This window comes from Myotis davidii, unplaced genomic scaffold (genome assembly GCF_000327345.1).
Source record: "Myotis davidii unplaced genomic scaffold, ASM32734v1 scaffold26, whole genome shotgun sequence".
Taxonomy (NCBI): Eukaryota; Metazoa; Chordata; class Mammalia; order Chiroptera; family Vespertilionidae; genus Myotis; species Myotis davidii.
The window spans coordinates 206,244-212,523 of NW_006299245.1; the positions used below are offsets into that span (position 1 = coordinate 206,244).

At 39.5% G+C, this 6,280-nt stretch overlaps 1 pseudogene; it reads right to left on the bottom strand.

Moving 5' to 3' along the window:
- Nucleotides 1–5,310, bottom strand: part of LOC102770910 — a 42,263-nt pseudogene extending 36,953 nt beyond the window's left edge.
- Between the last annotated feature and the right edge of the window lie 970 nt (nucleotides 5,311–6,280).

Genomic DNA, 6,280 nt, shown 5'->3' on the forward strand with positions numbered 1-6,280 from the left:
CCGAGTGTGGATGGGAGAGTGGAAGGGGTCGACCTCAGCGAATGTACCTCAAAACAACGTACCTCACCCACGATGCGTATCCCGCGGCCCACCTACGCTGCATCTCCCATCACCCGACCAACACCCCCCACTTCTTCTAACACCACTTCTTCAAAGTAGACTCGCCCAGGTTGAAAACCGACTTCTGCGCATGGGCCACTAAGTTTCAATCGCACTGTATGTGCGCACCCGCATGTGGTATTTTGTGGAAGAGCCACACTCAAGGGGCCAAAGAACCACATGTGGCTTGTGAGCCACAGTTTGCCGACCACTAATATAGAGGAAAACATGCCCCAAACATGCCAGTTTAAGACATGTCTGGCACAAATCCCCAAATTATTTATTATCTGAGTGAATCCCATTAAATATCTTTCTAAACCTCAACATCTTAATGTATAAAATATAGTAATATCCATTGTGATGACTAACTTGATGTCATTGTGCTGGGCCAGCACAGCCAAGGGTGAAGCTTAGGAGGGGCGGTGAAGGATTGAAGAAAAGACAGACAAGAGAATACAGCTGGGGCTCGGTGGATCTCCCATACCTGGATGAGGACACAAAAGACCCAGCCTGAAAACTGATGCTATAGTCTGATTAAAACAAAGGTAGATTAACATGTATACAAATATTCTTGTTTTGGCAACACTTGATGTACCTCCCACAGCCCATTAGCTACTTAGGAAGGAATTAGGGGGGGCTACAAGGTCAGGCTTAATTATGCTAGGAGAGCTCTGCCCTCCAGGCTGGGCCTTGTTTGTGGCCCTGCCACAGGTCAGCCCGAGGCTTGACCCTAGAGCCGCTCCCTACATGTCATATTGGTTTTGTAAAATACCAGTTCAGATGCTGCTGTGAAGGCATTTTTAAGATGTGATTAACATTTATGTAAGTAGACTTTAAATAAAGCAGATTATCTTCCAGAATGTGGGTGAGACTCATCTAATCAGTTGAGTGCCTCAAAGAAATAACTGAGGTTTCCTAAAGGCAAAAGATATCTGCCTCAAGGCTGCAACATGGAAACTCTATCTGGGTTTCCAATGGGCAGTTTTTGGACACAAGATTGCTGGCCTACTCTAAAGATTTCATATTTATCAGCCCTGAAATTGTGTAAGCAATTTTCTTAAAATGTCATATTCTCTCCCCATCCTTCTCTCTCTCTCTCATACCCGCTTTCCCTATGTGTGTATATGTGTGCATGTGCGTGTATTTGTTTACCTATATACATACACACCATATCACATTGGTTCTTTTCTCTGGAGATCCCCAACCAATAAACCTACTTTGCCTGATTGAAGTTAGGATTAAATGAAATAACATGTTTAAGGTGCTCAATATGATAAATGAATGTAATAAATTAGATACACTCTGAACAAATATTGTTTCAGATGACTATAAAAACACATATGATTTGGTCACCATTGATCACATCTGAATAGTCTTTGAGGCTGAATGTACAGCACATTGCATTTCCACTGAAGATCTCAGGAAGCCTCCTCATATGCAATATCAGTCACTGGAAATAAGTCAGTATTTCTCTTATGTTGATAAAAATATTGTTTGAAAATAAAAGGAACTCATGTGCTAAATCACTCCCTGAATCTTCTAGCAGCTTTGAGATAAACCTCATTTTCTATATCTGAAAACACTTCCTAAGAGTGTTTTGAACACTAGTTAGCTAACTGGGGCAATGTTCTTTGAAAAAAAATATATACATATTATACAAATGTTAACTATTTTAGTTCAGGTGATAATGGAAAGTGGTAAGGGATTTTTAAAGTGTTTGAACATCTGGAAATTAAGTACACACATTTTAAGAATATTTGAATTCAGATGGTGTTCTAGAAGAACCTATTATGTTCCAAGGAACCAAGAAGATTGAAATAGTCACTGCAGAAATTTAACAGATTTTCATGTGCTATGAAGTTATTTTGTAGTATATGGACTTGGAGGCTTACAAGATGCCCCCATATTTGGGTCTCCTTGAAGGTATCAACTAGAAGACCAAGGTAGACCCATAGATGGCAGAGGAATTGCCAGGACAGTGGTAGATGAATTTAGTGACAACCAAGCATGCTCACCAGAGGCTGGCCTTTAGTAGATGAGAGGAGGATGGAATGATTGAAATATCTAAAATGAGACACAGAAAATCAAATAGTCTATCCTCAGTTTTGCTTAGTTTCCTGACTAGGATCCTTTAGAAGAAAATAGTATTTTAAAACTCCATTGACATTCTTACTGTGATAGATATATTTTTAAATTCAGCAGCAATTCTAGTCATCTTCAAGCCTTAATTTTGGACAAGTCTCCTACTCTACTGCCTCTGTTTTCCCAATGCCCCCTGATTTGCTAGCTGAGAATAAATGCCTTAATGAGAATGTTTTGTTAGGATAGGAACCTGTCAAAACCAGAAAAATATTTCTACCACTTTTAAATGTGCTTGTGTGATAAGCCTGCTCACTGGAATAACCAGCTCCTAAAACATCATTAAAAATCATTTTAACACTTTTATATTTTATCAAGTTCTGTTTATTTCATCAGATGCTGAAGTAAGCCTACCACTTCAATGGGAATTTGAATAACAAGATAAGGGGAAAGTATAGATTTTAGTTCTTTGCTTAGTATTTGAATTTGGGACAAGTTCAGGGTATCAGCCTCTAGATGTGTTCAAAAAGTCAGATGTTTAAAAATGAAAGATACACAGATATTGGAGATATTTGAAGGAAAGGAGGAACACATTAAAGGGATCAAAGCGAGTTCATGGACTTCCCACCCAGAATCCTAGGATCCTTAAGTGGCATAAAAGGTCTTGTGGCTGTGTGTGGCTAAGTAAAATGACATTTATGACATAAATTGAATTCCTTGTTTTTTTTTAAAAAAGAGAGATTTTTTCTTAGAGCAATGAGCTTGCAAAAATAAAGTACCATAAGCTGAACTATATTTAAAATTCACACGAACATTAGTGCCCCACACCATAAGCATTCTTGGTGTTGTTATTGGAGAAAAATGTGCCTTGTCTTTCCCCCTTGCTAGTGGGAGTGGGGTCCTGGGGTACCACTTGAATAAGCATTCCAAGAGGCCCCTATGGGAGGATAAGCTATGGCAGAAAGCTTTATTCTAGTGGAGTTACACCCCTGGGTACCCAAGTTCTAATTTCCCTTAGTCCAGTCATAGAAGAAGTGTAGCTGGGGTTTCAGTGGAGCTGGAAGCAAAGCCAGTGTCCGGAGTTTCCTTTCCATGTTGGAGCCGGGTCCAGTTCAGCATCAGGCTAGTGCCGTCCATCAGTCCATTGTGTGCGGGGTTCACGTGGCCGTGGGCCATGTTGGAAAATGCAGGGAAGCAAGAGCAAAAAGCCCACAAGCCCAGTTGCACAAATCCTAAGAGCCAAGAGTGTAAAAGAGTGAACTCCTTTATTCAGGGAGTGAAGTATCCCAAATCTTTGGGGGCTTGCAGTGTCCATACCCGTTCAGGCCAACCATCTCTGTTCCCAGGTGTGACTGACAGCACCTTCCTTGTCACCCCCAACTTTATTGGGCATGCATCTATCTTCCCTTTGTCCAGTCCCCTTCCCCCATTGTTTTCCAGGGAACATGCCTATAATTTCTGGCCTTCCCTTTGCTCCTTTCCTATTATTAATAACTAGCTAATTACAACAGTATCAGTGTCATCAGTGCTCATTTGACTTGTAGTGGGCAGATGGCTGGGAAGCACCAGTCAAGAGCACACAGCACTGGGGAAGCAAAAGGAGATGGCAAGTAGCAGGGCAATAACAAGAGTGGCCTCGATGGGGAAGGGCACCAAAGGGGCAGAGAGCCATCCACAGAGAGATGCTGCAATGGGAGGAATAGGTCTGGGTGACTTAGGAAGAACCACTGAGCGGTCTATTCTAATCCAAGCAATCTAGTCTCTGAATGCACTTGCCCAACTCTACCTCCTTTTTCTCTAAGCAAAATGTAATTTGTTACAAATGACTGTTCTGTTGATGTGCTCAGGTCTAAAGTGCCTTCCATCTGATAACATTATTAAACAAGCTGTGAGACACCGCAAACCCTGTGCCTTTTCAATAGAAATTAAATTAGTTGCCACCAAAGCTTTCCAAAGAGGGGAAGAACCTTCTCACCCCCATCTCTTTAGGTTTTTGCAGGCTCCACGTTACATTGTTCTAAGCATGGCTGTTTCGTGAGCCTTTTCAGAAAGCCTTGTCACCAAAGTTAAAAATATCTGCCAATTTGGATTTTAAGAAGAACAATGCATGCCTTCACTGATAATTTTTGCTTGCTTGGTTTCATTTTTGCTAAATTGCAGATACATCATTCTCTGTTGATGTTGGACACTGTACTCTTTCAAATATTTCCCCCTCTCAGAAATTAAAAACTATATACTTGCCAAATTATCTTTCATCCAAACATGCAAAAAATCATTTTATTAACTCATTTTATGCTTCAAGGTGACAGATCTAACTTGAGGAGCCTGTCACTAAAGGGCTAGATAACCTGGCGTTACTTCAGACAGGCAGCCAACATGTTGGCCTCAGGTTTTATTGTCCAAATCTGTTCAGTGAAACCCCATATCAACAGTGGCCATTACACAATAAGACTACAGATATTGTCAGAGCACCTAGAGACCATAAAATCTGCATGCTGTATGCATACATTTGCATATGAAATAAAAGAGGTTTTTAAATCCAAGTGGGTATTTCGTGAACATAATGCTGCCTTTTTTTAAAAAAAGAAATAAGAGTGACTGCTTCTTCCAGTTTTTTTTTAAAAAAAAAATGCTTTTATTAATTTCAGAGAGAGGAAGGGAGAGGGCGAGAGATAGAAACATCAATGATGAGAAAGAATCATCAATTGGCTGTTTCCTGCATGCCCTCTACTGGGGATCAAACCCACACCGGGGCATATGCCATGACTGGGATTCGAACCGTGACCTCCTGGTTCTTAGGTCGCTGTTCAACCACAGAGCCACACAGGTTTTCATTTTAATGTTTATTTATTATTGATTTTTTTGAGAGAGAGATTTATTGTTCCACTTATTTATGCTTTCATCAGTTGCTTCTTGTATGTGCCCTGACTGGGTTTGGACCCATACCTTGGCACACTGGGGACAGCACTCTAGCCAGCCAGCGCTGAACTTAATGCTTTTATGTTCCATCTCAGTGGTCATGTCTGGACAGCTGAAATTTACAGCTGGATGTGTCATGATGCTTGTGAAGAGTAGGGTAGGAGTGAGCATGTTCCTAGCCACTAGCAGAGAATTAAGCTTCAGATAATGCATTTACGCACAAATGGATGGAAATGGTCTGTTATTTTGTCTCCTTTTTCTACAGGGTAAGTGAGGTTAAAATTTTAATTTCATATTTTTATTCATCTGGTAGCCAGAGTTCAACACTAGATAATGACAGGGAAAGAACTAAACAAATCTTTCTGACTCCTATTATTTTGATATTTCTTTTCTATCACATTAGCTGACTGTGACAAACCATAGCTACAATAAAGAATTTGGAGACAAGTCACATCATTTTATAAGTACTTAGTAGATCTCTCCTCTCTAACCTCATAAGAGCTGTCTGAGAGATGTTCATGGAACCTGAAAATAGCCAGTGATTGTTATTCATATAACTCCACTTCTGAGAAAAATACATTAGGAAAAGGCTTGCTCTGGCTTTTCTAGCATGCAAACCCAATCATATAAGTTCAACATACAAAACAATTTAATAAAACACTTAAAAGACTCACTCCCCCTGTGCTCAGGCCATATCTATGTAGAATTGATGAATTAAAGGTTTTTCTGCAATACTAAATGACTTTCAGCCATTTTTAAACTAAGCCAAACCAAGTAATATTGACATGTACTAAATATAACTCTTAATCATTAGGATGATTAAAAATAACCTATCAACAACTTTTCTAAACAGGGATTTGTATTCCCTTTTATTTTATAATTATAAACCATTTTCCTTTATTAATTTGACATACACTTACTGAAAATAAACTATGCTCTAGGCATTGTGAAAAGCTTTGAGAATATAAAGATAAATAACCAAATAGTTTCCACAAATAGTTAAAAAAACTCTTAGCACTTATGAAATACTATGCCGCAGTAAAAAGGAAGGAACTCCTACTATTTGCAACAGCTTGGATGGAGCTGGAGAGCATTATGCTAAGTGAAATAAATCAGTCAGAGAAAGATAAATATCACACGATCTCACTCCTTTGTGGAATATAATGAACAACATAAACCGATG